Source organism: Aplidium turbinatum, chromosome 2, assembly GCF_918807975.1.
Source record: "Aplidium turbinatum chromosome 2, kaAplTurb1.1, whole genome shotgun sequence".
In the NCBI taxonomy this organism is placed as follows: Eukaryota; Metazoa; Chordata; class Ascidiacea; order Aplousobranchia; family Polyclinidae; genus Aplidium; species Aplidium turbinatum.
Window position 1 is genome coordinate 33,176,117 of NC_137473.1, and position 16,082 is coordinate 33,192,198.

Here is a 16,082-nt window from a genome sequence, read left to right on the forward strand (position 1 = left end):
CTCTTTGATCCTACAAATTCAAAAGTAGTTACACTGCTGCAGCATGTTTTTCTACTATTGATTATCGTCTCTACATATTTACCAAACAAAAAGCTAAAACAGTTTTTATGAACATTTTCATAAACAAATTTGTTGCAGAGATAATAAGTAAACACAATCAGTCAGGTTCGGGAACTTGTATAATTTAATGATAAAACCTTCGCCACCGTAAAGGCGGCTTCTCAGTATCTTATCTTATTCAAATAGAGAACTGGCCTTATTCTTTCAAAAGCATGCCGACCAGGACTGTTTAAACAAAAACAATTTGAAGATCTATTAAATTTCGAAACAATTCAATTTCTTTCCAATTAAATTTCTTGTCTTGGTTTTGTTTCAAAATACATTCCAAAATACAACAAATTTCGTTTGTTATGTAGTCGACACAGAACGTTGAAAGTTGGTATTTCAAAGAGATCTGGGCTATGGTCAGGGCAGGATTAAGGGTACTGTAGGCCTAAGGCCGTTTACGAGAGAAGGGCCTATTTTTGCAAACCAAACTACAAAAAGTAATAAAAATACATAGCCTACATGAAAATTTGAAATTATTTAGGCTACCTACTGCAAAATAACATAAACAGAACAGAAAAATTTTTATTGTCAAATTTGAAGCAGATGTAAAAGATTATGGAAAGAAAGAAATGGATAGTAGGTACCTATGGTAATACTTTACCTAATGACACTCTAAACCAGGGGTTTTCAACCTTTTTTCCACCGCAACCCTCTCAGAGCAATCAATGTAGTCTCGCCCTCCCCCCCCTTATGCATGCCGACATCCAGTTATGTTTAGCTTTGCTGTTCCAACGTAAAATTCCGAAACAAAAAACGTTTGTTGCGATGTTTTTACGACTTTTATTTATTTAAATCAATTTCAGTGGGATGGTTGGTGCTGCATATTTTTAACTATTACGTTTGTCAATGCGTGCACCTGTTGCTGAAACAACTTTCAAACAAAATAGCCGACACTAATTTTTTTCCAATACCATTGAAAACGATACTAAGAAATCTATATTTTGCATAGGATTCTACAAAATTTCGCTTTTTTACCATAGCGGTGTTACTGGTTAACTTTAGTCTGCACAAAACAACGTAGGCTAGTGCTAGTCCTACAAGAACTTCGTGAAAAATATCGAATGCTTTCCAAAAGTTAAAGCCTTTGCAATGTCTGAAAGCTTAAACGATATAATAACCTCAAGTAGAGGAATGGGCGATTGCGAAAAAAACACTTTTTAATCTTTTCTGGCAAAAAAGAATTGAAAACAATACACTGGAATTTCAAGCGCCTCGCAAACCTCCGAAAAACGGCTCGCGACCCCCAGGTTGAAAAGCCCTGCTCTAAACTCAATATCGGTAAAAGTGGCCCCTACGTGGTTTGGAAATGGGCTTTTCATATGTATTGACTCAACTCAGTCATTCGTTTTTAAGAAAAAACTGTACTGTACTGCTACTGGATCTGTATCACTATCAGCCTTGCAAAAAATTGAGGGCCGAATTTGTCCAGGGCCTAAGGCTATAGCCTTATTAGCCTAATGGTTAATCCGGCCCTGGCTAAGGTTTTGAATGATTTTAGAATTTTCACAAGATCAGAAAACATCCAAATGAAAAGGCTGAAAGAGCAGGGATTACGGAATAGTATGCCGAAATTTTTAAAATAGTTCCTTTTGTTTACAATTCGACCTGTTTGAAACGAAAAGAACATCGGAATTTCTTGTTTCGTTTCGACACAAAAAATGTCTTGATTTCTTTTCGTTCCAATTGAATTTTTGCATTTTAGATAAACACCGTACAGCCTTTAGATAAACACCGCACAGCCTTTAGATAAACACCGTACAGCCTTTGGATAAACACCGTGCATTGAATTTCTTCGTGAAGAATTTTATTTTTAGTATAATTTTAGATAAAAACCGTACAGCCTTGTAATGGCGACTACGGGTCTACGTGTGAAGCGCTTATTCGCAGGGAGTTTGGTCACGAGTTTTTGTGTTTGCTGCAATCTGCAAAGCAATCACATGCTCGACCCTTGGTTTGAGCTGCTAAAGCAAAATCTTCTTTCAAAGCAGACTACTATTGATGGTTTGGTCAAATATGCAATGCACTGTACGCTACAATATGTAGAATAGATAAGGTAAAGAGTTTAATCGACTACAAATAGACCACTTGTGATCACTTCGGATGATCACTTCGTGTCTAGTTTTCAAAGCAACTTTCAGAAATAATTTGTAAATTTTTTTACATCATTTAAAAAACAACCACTAACATAGTATTTACGACTGTCGTAAATCAAGCTCCGCGCATAGTAGGCTACCTTTCTACATCTCACGAGGTGATTTTAACAACTGGCCAGCAAATCAGTGTTTTTCACGCTGACAACTTTTGGAAATGTTGTAAATAGTATTTTGCAGCCATATTGCAAACAGTTATCGAAATGTTTGTTTTCGCACAGCTCTGGCACTGAGGCCTGGCTTTAAATTTTGCGCACAGTCGAGTCAACAAAGTCACACAATGCCATATCGTGCAATAGCTCTTACAATAATTCTATCACACATTCCACAGCTTTGGTTTCATCAACTACATTTTAAGAGCTGTTTGAAGCGAAACGGCGGTTTATGCCATGAAAAGTGATTCGAAAGAAAACTTTGTCTGGCATCCTCTCAAAAAAAAAAAACGGTCAAACGGAGAAATAGTGAACTATTTTCTAATGTTCAGTAGGGCTGCTCAAGTGCTCATCCATTTTTGCACGTTCTCATTGGACATGAAAAATGAAGATATCAATAGGTTATGATGCTCTAGCTAGCGTGCTACACAATTGGCATGTGAGTCCTTGTGCGATTCTACTTATCGAAAACCACTTTAGGAGCTCTTCTTACGGAAGGCTTATTAAATTTTTTTGATCACTGCCTCTATTTTTATGCTTTTATTTGAAACATTTTTTTCTCGATAACTATCCAACAACTACAATACTGCTGCTAACATTATCTTTGACTGCAAGCAGCTGAAGAAAAAAACACATTGAAGTCAAGTGTGAGAAGTTATCAAGACAAAGCAAAGTTTTTGAAGTCTGTGGGATGGCCCTATGCCAAAGCAGAGTGTGAACGACTGTTTGGTTATGGCAGCAGACGTGTGCCAAGAAAACCCATCTCTAAAGTTACTTTGAAGCTGAGATAAGCTAAAGTTATGTTCTAATCCTCTAAGCCAAGGAAACATAAAAAGCTAACGCTGACTGGCGTTATTATTTAAAACATGGCAATACTACACAGCCTGCAACTGGTACTAGAGAAATCGTTGTTTTGTTTTTCACTTCGAAGTGCTCACGTAACTAGGAAAATTTCAGAATGAGTAATGGACTTTTCCAAGGTTTTGAAGTTAGGTAAATCAACGTGACGTAAGAAAGTTTAAAGTGACGTAAGCTAAGGTTTGTTTTTAAATTACCGAAAACAAGTTTTACCATTTGTGGAAGTGAAGTGTGACATAAACAGTGAGGAGAAATAATTGCAAAATCTGACAACCAAAAATGAATGAAGCTGTTTAGTATAAATCTGTAATTTGAAAATGGTGGCATTCTTCCAGTGTTGCACGCGGTAATCATACATCAAGTTGCACACACACTGCAGATATCACGTGCGACGTCCTGCAATAGCTTAAGAAAGTAACTTGCTTGTTTATTGTTTAAGATCATCACGGTGTCACCACATCTTGCGTTGAGCTGCTGAGTCGGCACGAACATGAAACTAAAACCCACCAAAATCATAAGAGAAAATGTTGATTTCAAAGCTACCATACTTGAAGCTTTGAGCAGAACTTTTTAACTGAGCTTTTGAGATATTGTCTCTTACTTTCATGATCATGCTCAAGTAATGAATACGTATTTTTGAAATGAAACACTATTGAATTCCAAAAAGTTGCAAAAGCGACGGAAAACAGAGGAAAAGTTGTCAATACTTCTTACGGCATGCTTCAGACTTCCTAACAAATTGATTAACCCTTCTCAGTTTTTTTCTTATTTCAAATTTATTTTTTCACCTAATGCTCACTTCAGAAGTGCCTCATAAAACTTTTTCTAGACAAACAGACGAACATTAACTGTATTAATTTTTCACAAAGGACTACGACAAATCTTCAATGTTATTTTTGATTGCCCTACACGTGCACAGTATTAAAAATGTTCTTGAATGTAGAATACAAGCTGGTCTACCATTAAACCAAACTTTTTCTGACTAAAAATCTCGGACGAAACGACTTAGTTTTTTTATAAACAAATAACCTAAACTAGAAGCTTTTCTCCCGTTATGGTTTTGAGATGTGATTCCCTTCTAATAAGTGATTGCCTTTTATTATGCTTTCTCTTTGAATTGCTTTGACGTTTCGTTTTGTGCAACAAGCTAACAGCAATGCTTAAATTTTCAGTTGTTGCCTGCTTTTTGCAACGATTACAGCAAACGCCTAACTCAGTGGTTCTCAACCGGGGTGCCGCGGCACCCAAGAGTGCCATTTACGTTTCGCAAGGGTGCCGCAAGTTATTAGAGTTGCGTTATCATACATGTGCAGGGGCTCTATCCACTTTTAGAATTCGGGGGGGTGATTTTTGGACAGTGGGCTAAAATCGTTATAGTCATTTCAACTTCTGGGGGGCTACGCCCCCCAGACCCTCCATTGTAGCATCAGCTTCTTTCTGATCGAAGCATAGGGTTTTCAAGTCGTTTCATAAAGTATGTTCCGGAAAGGGAATTTTTGGGTAAGCAAACTGGTAGTCACTTACCAAGAAATAATTCTGGCACTGCAAATGAAAACTCGAACCAATCATAAACTACGTTTTCCGTGACGTGAAAAAGGGCGAAAAAAAGATGATACAAAGCAAATCAAGTGCTGGATTTTCTATCAGCTGTTTGTTTGTTTGTTTATTTGTTTTTCATATTTTTACCCTGCATTGCGGGAAAGCGGACTTGAGCGCTATGCAATATGCATCGGTGTACGCCTTCTGACGTAGCCTACACCTGACCCACGCTGCAGCCGACGGCAATGTCTGTTTCCGGTTGTCTACTCTACTTATGACTTAAATTTGGTACTACCCATTACTCGAAATCGATCACTGGGTAGAGGCAATTATAGTGAAGTTTCTTCCCCAGAGAAACAACAGCAAGTGCGGGGGGGTGGAGTCGAACATGCAGGCTCTCGACTGCAAGCCCAACGTGCTAACTACTCGGCCACTGCTGCCGACTAAGTTGGTAGCTGGTCGGCTTTTTAGGGGTTAGGGTTAGAAAGTAGTCATTTCATTGACGTGGGTTCGATTCTCACAACTGCTATTGCTCTTTTTTCTTCTGTAATTACCAAATAAAGTTCAAAACAAAGATTAACTCTCTGGCTAAGTGCGAGAAAGGTCACAATTGGACGGTAGCCTCTTATAACATGTTCTGATTGGTTGGCGGTGTCATTCTAGTCATTTGCAGTGGCAGAATTTTTTCTTGTTAAAGTGGCTACCAAGCAAACTAAGTTAAAACACAGTGTAAACGCCTGGCTCGTAGTTCAGGGTTGCCAAACCAAAAAATTATATTGAAATGAAATATATATTCATATTGATAAAAAATTTAAAATGTGCTAACAGCGAAAATATATTTTTCAAAATTTGATCAATAAAATATCACAAAACCTTTTCAAAGCCAAATGAGTGGGGGGGTGATTTTGCATTGATCACCCCCCCACTCCAATTAGTGGGGGGGTGATCACCCCCCTCACCCCCCCTTGGATAGAGCCCATGTACATGTGCCCAGACATTGAAAGGATTTGGGCTAAAACTCAAGCGCAAATTTCGCATTAACTTTATTTGAAATGAACTTCATTAAATTGTATATGATACGATACAGAGCTGTAGTTAGTTTTGTTTTCGCAAAAACTCTTTTCAAAATTATTTTTATTTAATGCAGCAACTTTTTGGTTTGACTGTGGGAGTGTGGGTGCTGCCAAATTATTTGGTTGTTTGCGGGGTGCCGTAAGCCGAGAAAGGTTGAGAGCCACTGCCTAACTTCTCTCATGCCACAAAAACAAAGTGATTGCCAACCATCAATTTCCGCAATGACGCACAGAAGTATGTCAACTCGTGACTTGTTATAAAACGTATTGAATTTGAGTATATAAACAAAAATCAACGATTCTTTTTGTTACGGTACACTGGAAGTCCAAAATCATTTTGAAACAGCGATAGATGCGCTTTCAGAAGAAAATTCAATTGGGTTTGCAAGAATGGATATCGAAATGGCAATAGACGACTACTGATGCTAGTGAGACAGTGGAAACGGTCTATAATCCACTTGCCAAATAACACATGGCTCAACTTTTTAGATGCAGTAAATCTAAAACATAACATTTCAAAATCTTGCATTGTTTAATACAGCTATAATGGTCAATCTTCAATGATGGTTTTGTATACTTGCTTCTACCCACAGTCAATAGACTGAAATTGTTTATTCAATTTCCAATGAATTGAATGAAATATTTTTATAATTTCTATGAACTCTTTAAAACTAACACGTAATGAATATGCGAGCTACAATTGAGCAACGTTGAAAGTTCATCAACTTTAAAAGGTTAGTGCGCTAAAATAGATGAATAACTCAGTCCTGCATTGCTCTTTGTAACTCTTATCGACTTACCTATAGCCACTATCGCAACTTGCAATTTATTTCTGAAATGATTAGTGTTCGGGCTCATAGTATCACTTGCTAAACTTTTTATTTCTCGTTGATCTGGAGCCTGCTGCTGTTCTATTTTCTGTTTCGAGGTGTTGTTACTATGGCCGTTTCACGAGCATCATCATAATTCATAATCACGTTCTGCAACTTTGCCTTTTTCGTTTTTTGCGGTACGCCATGTGCATTTGAGCTCATTGTAAATACTATTGCATTCTCAGTCCTCACTGCAACAACCAGTAGCGGATCTAGGTGAGCAATTTGTCCCAGCCCCCCCCCTTCCCTCAAAACGAAAACAAACATGTAAATTTTTTTCAGATTACAAAATTTGTCTCAATCACTACATAACCCTAACTGGAGCACAAGCACGCACGTTTCAAATCGGTATTGGATTTGAGGGGTAGGAATTCAGCCATAACTACAGCAAGACTACTTTGGCTGGGAAAGTTATTTCAACAAAAATTTAAGTGAATTTGGGGAAATGGATTTGAAAAACATTGGGTTATATTGGGAAAGATAAGAGACAACACAAACGAATTTTGAACACGTTGGTTGTGCTGCACAACTTGTGCACATTAAGATTGAAAAATGTATCATTGTGAAAAATAGCAAACAAAGTAACTGCAGTCTTTGTAACAAATGTTACATTCAAAAGTAGATAAGTAGCCGATGTCATAGCCTGTGTCAGACGTCTTATTTTGTTCCAACCCCATGTAGGCTACCTACGATACCTTCTCCTGGTTTGGCTACCGTAAAAGCTATGCCAATTTTTTTTAACTTGTTTTGTGTATATTTATGTTCATAATCTATCACAGGAGTAGGCGGCTACTTCACCAGAGCCTTCGCACCACTAAGGGTATCCCAAGGAGTACTTGCATGTTGCATGGTAAATCATTAGGGTGAGTTATAAAATGGCGTTAAGAGCAGTGACTTGATTTACTTGAATAGCCTACTAAGATTGTATTCTGGATCGTGGGTGATTATTACGTTTTTCAACATTTTTAGGTAGTGCGAGAATTGATTGCTGATTTCAAAATAATTCCAACATGAAAATGGGTTAAGAACCATTGGTGTATCGCCAAGCAACAGGTCAATTTTGCGATGCTTGACATTTGTCACATTGAGGACAGGGAATCAGCTGATTCGACGACTGATATCTATCTCTCTCTCTCAATATCGTGCCTTAAAATTACTAAAGCACGAAGTGGAACTTTAGAGCAACCAAAGATGCGAATTCACTTTAACTTTTGCTCAACTGATTGTAGATTTTGTCGGCAGCCACAGTATTTATTTAAACATGAGCAGTATTTCTGCATATTATGTTCCAATATTCTTAAACAACATTCTTAGTTCAAAACACGTATGCGATATTGTTTACAGTAGCCAAAATAATCAGCAATCACCAAGCTTCTAAGTTGTTTTTGTAATTCCTTACTTTGATGAAGCCTCTTAAAACGAGTGCATTTGACAGCTAGGCGTGTTGTTTGCATTTTGTTTGCGTTTGTCTGGTCTGATCTGTAGCAGTTGTGCAGCATCTTTTAAAGATTTTTTTTCATTGTAAAACTCGCCGAAAGACCTTGCATTTCCACTAACAATGTTATGATTTTTATTTATTGTCGCTCTACAACTACTATGTCTTTTAGCGACAGGGCTCATTTTTAATTTTATATCAGGTTTACGATGTCATCACATTATTATCCCACTATTTCACTGCGTTATGCAAGAGAGAAAACAATCGGTACCGTCATGAAGTCTTGAGTTTGACCTGACCTGGAATCGATCTCAGATCTACCAGCACCACAGTCGAAGGCGAAACCACTAGGCGTCTTGGCCACTGAGCTGGTTATCTTGCATTTCTGATGCAGGCATAAAAATTAATTGCTTTGTCACATGACTGTTTCAATCATTTGTTGCATGTTTTTTGATCTACGTTTTTCAGCTTTTCTTATTTATCAGTGGCTAATTTCTCCGTGCATGCAAGGCATGTGCGGCATGCCTTAATTAGATTTATAAAAATATATCCTATATAATTTTTCCATTAAAAACAAAATAAATCAAATATAAATTTACATTGACTGACCTTACTGACGTCTGCAATAACTAATGTAAAACAATATCAACACTACGCAGTGTTCCTCGAAGAGTAAACAATTCTTTTTCAAACATATGAACTCATTTTGTGATAAAATGCACCTACTGCACCATCTAGTTCTTAAAAACGAATTATTTTGCTCCAACCCATTCATTTTCGATATTTTTGCATCAATTTGCAAAACTAAGTGTTAAATATTTGTGTTACTTTGACATGAAACTAGCCTACTTCCCATATTTTTGTATTCTTTAGTTATTAATTATCATACAGAAAGCTCAAAACAAGAGATCCATCAAATAACTCAACTTAATATTATAGCTTTATCAATGTACAACTTCCGAATTATGTATAAGTTCCTGAATTGCAACACAGCTGTGACTAAAGGGCTAGCTATTGTGTAAGTAGCTTATAGGCTACATATGTTTTGTAAATTTAAGATAAAATCTCTAACGAGTTTCCATAGGTAGATTGCTAGCTAACCATTCTTAAACACCTCTGTTCGACAATTTGACCGAAATTTCGTTCTCACAGTGCGTTAAGAAGTGCACTTCATAATTGTTTTGAAATTCATAAACTTTCTCAAGACTTTCGTCTACAAGTTTCTCACGAGCAAACCAAAGCACTGGCCAATCCACTGTTGTTGATTTAGCCTACTTTCCTTAAAAATTTATCTAGCTTATATTTGGTCAAATACAAAGTGTGTGTTGTGAGGAAAGGGCATTATTGGGTCACAAAATACGCACAGAGCAAACAATATTGTCTTTTATGCTGTAGAAACAAAACGCACGAAATTTTCTTAAAGTAAAAAGCACTGTTAAATTCAATAGTCGTTGTTATTATCATTGCCATTCAGTGTTGTTACTGATTCAAATACCGTAACCTCCCCACACAATGTGTACGCTTCCGCAACTTACTCTTATATAAGGGTTGTATAATATAATTTTATTTCAGATTTGACAGAAAATATTCTTAACCGAAACTTCAAACATGCTTTAATATAGGCTACGTGGGAGGTCAGGTCGTGCATGAAAATTTTACAGTGACTGCACTTCTAATAAGTGCCTTTCGCCCTGTTAGCTCAGTGATTTCGAGCCAGAATTAAGATCAAGTGGCACTGGTTCGGCTCTCGGCATGTGCACTTCAGTAACGCATTTCAGGACTGCTCTCCATTCAGCGGCACCTAGAGGATGTACCCTTCAACGACTGTCGGAAACTCCATTCTGTCAATTTTGGTGACTGGGCCTCAGATTTACAAAAGGTTCTTCATTTGGTACCTATCTCAAAAACCGACCAATCAGAAATCGTATCGCTCTCTTACGTCATTTTATTTGCAAATTTGCTTTGCGTGATTGCGTCAAGTTTGCTGGTTTTCTCCAGAGTTGCCACTTCTGCAGTTTTCCAACGGAATTGGGTTAGTTTTGTTTTGGAGTTTTGGAAAACTTTAGCAGTCCGGTTTTTTCGTTCCATTTTCATCGAGTTGTTTCAATATTGACTATAATTTGCGCGAAGTTGTCACAATGTCATTTGCGGCTACTTTTGGGTTTGTTGCATCACTTTCAACGATTAAGCTATTTCTTTCTTAAGCTTATTTCTAACCACAACACAATGACCGATACGTTTACATCAGTCTACTTTTCCATTTGACCTACGATTTACAACTGTCTCCAAAAAATGCGTCTTTCTGAGAAATCGTTGTGAATCTTTTATTGTTTCCATCAAAGTTGAGCTATTTCAGCGAAAAGCGTAAGCAGTCTGCCGCACTCACTTTAAAGTGCTTATCAGTAGGCTACGCTATGACTTAATCTCGAAACAACAAAAGGTTTGGCAAGTTGAGATCAACCTTTGCCCCCTGACAGTGAGGTTACTATTTTTCAACAAGCGATCTTGATAGTTTTGATCCCTTCACTATTATGGCATCAGATGTTCTATTTCTGGCAAAGTTTCTCACGAGCTTTCAGGTAAAAATGCTTCGGATGTTTTTGATTCTATTTGTATAAAAATAAAGCACAAATTGCTATTGAACACAAAAAGAAAAACGTGATTTACTTCTCGAGACATTTGGCCTCCGTACTTTGTGTTAGCTTTCAAAAAATACCTGTGGTTTGAGGAGTATTGTGAAAACGTGCAAAGCAGATTTTGCCGTCGTGCCATCTTGAATAGTTTTCTTTTCAATGTCGTTATCACGTGTAAATAGGTCATCATCTTTTCAATCAAAACTTTTTAAAACAAACGATGACAAAAAAGAAACGTTTAGTCACGTTTAACTTGTCCAAGGAAGAATAATTTGCTGGCTGGGAATTAAACTTTGTAGTTTCACTTTATCGACAGATTGCATCAGCCTCGGGGTGTTCAAAGTGACGTAATTGTAACCTAAGAGTTCTGTTTTCGTCAATTGCACTGCAAACACAATGGGCGGCAGCAGTGACGGCTCGTGGTATTTATAATAGGGGGTGCTGCAACCGGAGGTATACGTGAAAGAGTGAGTGCCAAAGCCGCGATGCCAAACTAGCGGAGTCAGGGGCTTGCCCCTATAAAATTGTACCTTATTTTAGTGGTATTTCGTGCATTCTGAGGCTATTTGAGCACTTAAAACTGCCACACTTTTTTTGATGCATTTTTCAGAATTTAGCTTAAATAAGGCTTTACTTTTGAACTGCAGTGTTTTGAGAACGGTGGCCAAACTGCCAGAAAAAAATCAAAACATGAAATTTGTTGCATTTCCAACAGTCTTTTACAATATGTTTACAAAGATTTTGTGTTTTTTTTGATTTCTTTGTTTCCGTTTAGAATGTATAGTTAGCTCAGTGGTTACAAGCCCGGCTCAAGATCACGCGGCGCTAGTTCGACTCTCGGGGTGTGTGCTTGAGCAACGCATTTCAGGACTGTTCTCTTTTCAGTGGCATCTAGTGAATGGAATAATTCCCTGGCAACAACACTTCAACAATCGGAAAACTTCACTCTGCCAATCTCGGTCACCGGCCCTGCGTCAAGAGCCTCTACAATCTACATGTATGCGGAAGTAGGCTACCAGGAATTACCAATCACGGCTTTGTCAGTCCGAAGATAAAGATTCAAAACCAACCAACCAAGCCACGTGGATACGGACAAAAGTGACACCAGCAGTCAGTGCCGGATTAAGGGTCTGCTGGCCGGTAGGTACATTTTATAAGTGGCCCGAAAATCAGGGTTGCCAACTAAAAAATTAGAATTATCCGTGTTGCCAAATCAGTGTCGCAAAGATCGTTGTTGCAACTATAACACAGGGTACCGTGCAAAAACTTGGTCATATGCCTAACTAATTAACAACTTTGCGCGTTTTCGCGATTGAAAACGCGTTAACTAGTTTTTAGAGGTCAATCTTATGCAGTAGATCGCTTTCAAATGTTTGAATACACAAAAGTGCCAGTGTACCAAGACGTTGTTGACACATTGTTGAACGTTTAACGTTTTTAATTCGTTTCAGTTGTGGAAACAAGCGTTCCCCTGAGCAATTCGCAGCCATTAGAGACGAATGCATTCTAAATGCTACTTCAGTGTTCGGAAATGCATTATAAACATCAATAGTGTGCAGCATTTTAAACATCTTCTAGGCAATTCATGTTGCTGTTGTTTCATCGTGTCTTTGATCTTTATAGTCTTTATACCAGCACATAAACTGACGAAATTCTGATGGGAAGTCGGAAGACAGGTCCTTTGAATACACACCAACCAGACCTGCAATAGCAACATCGACGTCTTTAACAGACATGGAGTCGTACTCAGTCAAAACCCCAAACCTCTGCAACACCATGGAATATGCATCGATACGTTTCTGTAGTGCACTCTTCAGTTGGTCGATGATCACATAAAACGTGTTGAATTTAAATTTTTGCTGGCCCGACATTCCTTCCACTGTCCTCATTATCTGTAGCAGCTCCATCACTGACATGCTTCTGACGCTTTGGTGCTGGCCGACTTTCAGATTTATGAAGCATGAATTATTTGAAGCATAAAACGTCCGATTTTGGGGGCAGCAGCAGCGCAAAGGAACATGGAAAGAATAATATTAAACATAAATAGAAAAGACAAGATTAGAAATGAAGTTATCAGAAACAAAACTTGTATCGAAGATGTCATAGAAACAGCAACAAACCTAAAGTGGCAATGGGCGGGACATGTAGCAAGAATGACAGAAACAGACAACAGATGGGCCAAGATAACCACAGAATGGACACCAAGATATGCAAGAAGAATTAGAGGGAGACCAAAAAGAAGATGGTGAGATAACGTAGAAGAAAAGATTGGCATCACCTGGATGAGAACAGCAAAAGACAGAATGGTGTAGAAACATAATATGTGGAGCTATCTACCAGCAGTGACATGACCGGCTGATGATGATGGAAACGTCCGATAAGAAACGGTTCACAAGTCACACTCACAGCTTCAATTGCACTATAAAACTAGTCTATGGAAAATTACAAAAATAATCGTAAGGATCTGCTATACAGTAAATACAGTCGAGACCCAATCTTGCACTACCTACGTCCAAATACTCAATCTGATCTGATTATCATTCTGAATCTGACTAAAATTTATTTCTAATTTCTTAAACACAACGCAACGCCACGTTTGTTTCGTTGCGTCACACAACAGAAATGCGAATCTTTAAAAACATCAAAAAGGAAGTGGCAACATGTTTCAATTCGTCTTTTTTAACGATTTTTGCAACCTTTAATTCATTTGGAAAAACAGGGCTATTAAAATAAATACTTATTAGTTTAGAAAATAATTATTTTGTAAACATGACTAAATTTCTACTGATTTTAAAGTGGCCTGGATTTTTGACTGGCCTGTAGGCACGTGCCTACTTTGCCTATTGGTTAATCCGGCACTGCCAACAGTCCAACACCAGTTGCGACTCCGTTGTGGAATCTAGTTTGTCATGGTGTTAATTTATTTGTATTGTTTATAATTGTACTGTAGGCCTAATATTCCCGCAACAGCTGATATAAAAGTTCTTTCTCTCCGAGGACGAATGTTTTGACGAATTGGTTTCATCGCATGAAGAGTGGGTACAGAAAGAAAAAAAAGTCAATTGTGGTCTGTGGAGGTCTTTTTCAGACAGAAACAAGTCCTTGAGCTTTTCTAATGCCAGTTTATAAAGTCTCTTTATTAAATTCAACACCTTTTCTTCCAGTGCTGCAGTGAAGAGATTTACCGCTGTTGAAAAAGACGTGCTGAAGCCAAATCGGGCAGGACTCGCATTTTGATATGCTCGAGTTTTTGAAAGATGCGTAAAAATAAATTTTACCGTGAACGTGTTTTCTCAACGACGTTGAAATGGCATGCAAACGAATGATATTGTTGATATAATTCGATGATTGAGATAGGCTATATTGACCAAGTAGCGCGTTACTTTTATCGATTGGTAGCGGTAGCGCGCGCTACTTTAGCTCACGTGCGGTTAGCGCGCTACTTTTAAAGTAGAGAATGACCACCTCTAGCAAGATGCGATTGTTCTGTGGAGGACATCGAGTTTTGATATCAAAGAAAAGCTTTCAAAATAAAATTTGCCACAGGTGGGAGTCCGTTTTATTTGCAGCGGGCAACCCACGCTGAACACCGCGGCAATGTCTCCAGGAGTTACTTTTTCACCAGGAATAGCCTACTTGTAGACCCGGTACCAGTAGCTTTAACAGGGGGTACTTTTCAACCCAGGATGATTTTAGGAGAGGCTGAAAACGTGAAAAACCAACGTGTATTTTTTTATATATAGGCCAGTCCTGAAGATCTCATTGGCACTGCCACCAAGCTACAGTAAATATCAGCTCCATCTCAGAAAAATAGAGGTGAGGTTTCTTTCTCATATACTTTGGTACCTAACTGTTTTAGCCTCGAGATACGGGTAGCCTACCTATTTTTGTCTTTAGAGAGGCCGCGGATGTGCGCTTAATTGCAGGCCGACTTGTGCTTTCAACGGCCCTAATAACCTACTATTCCATATAGCCTAGCTTATGATTTGCGACTGTGGCCAGTGGCGTACGCAGGGGGGGGGGGGCCATTGGGCCATGCCCCCCCCCCCCCCCCCTTAAAAATTTTTTAGTAGTTAACGACGTAGATTAAGGCATTTAATATGTTTTGCATTGCTCTGTCAAAGCAATTACTGTAACAATGTTGTTTTATAGACTAAGCCAATACGAAATACATGGCCCAATCCACTTACCCCACCCCAGGTATGCCAATGTAGCATAGTGTTCTGTAAGCCTATTGCAGTGAGAGAGAAATGGATATAGTCCAAACTAAAACCATACTGGGATATCATGAAGACGTCTGGGATATCAATGGCCAGTGGCGTAGCCAGGGGGGGGGGGGGGGTACAACCCCACTTGGCACTCGTGTGACGTCACGATATTGAGAATGATGCTTTCAGTCTCTTAATGCTTGAGAATGATGCTTTCAGTCTAAAAAAACTAGCCTAATTTTAAACAAAACTGCATTAAAAGAGCGATTTTTGCCAATACCAAACATCTCAGCCAGGAATTAACAACAAGAAAACATAGAGACTATTTCCGAAAAATGCCGAAGAAAACATGATCTTATCCTTTTGCTATGCTACCTGACAGCACCATTTTACAGGAATATTCATACCTACATTTTTTGTTGAAAATGCTCTCAAAATGCACCAAATTCAAAGTAATTTTTCAAAATTTTCTGGGGGAGGGCCCCCAGCCGCTGGGTGTCGTCTTGAGCAATAGCGCCGTCGGGCTTCGCCCGCCGGTCGTCAAAACGCCCCTTTCAAAATTCCTGGCTATGCTACTCTCAATGGCTCCCCCCCTTGAGAAAATCCTGCGTACGCCACTGACTGTGGCTATGTCATTCAAGGTAAACTTTTGTCTGAATGCCCCAAACCCATTACGAGAAAGGTAATAAAATTTATAGTGTTTTATTTAAAACGATTTTATGCCAGTGCCGACCTCACTTGTACTAACAATCACAGATGCAGGTTTTCAACCACATATGTTGAAACTTTTCGAAATCGTCTGTTTAGGTGTTTTTTTTTCATTTTATGAAAGTAGCCTAATTAGGTATGAAGTGGGAAAAATCTAAAACCATCCAGAGTTCCTAACTATAAGTTTAACCACTTAAATCGTCATCTTGTAGGCTAGTTGGTTAGGCCTGGACAGAACACTTTTTATCCCACACATTTTCAAAAAAAAAAACTGTAACAACAAATCATCAAGCTTTGAAAGCAAAAATGCCTGGAGGAGAAAGACTTAGGCTACTTCGATCAAAAT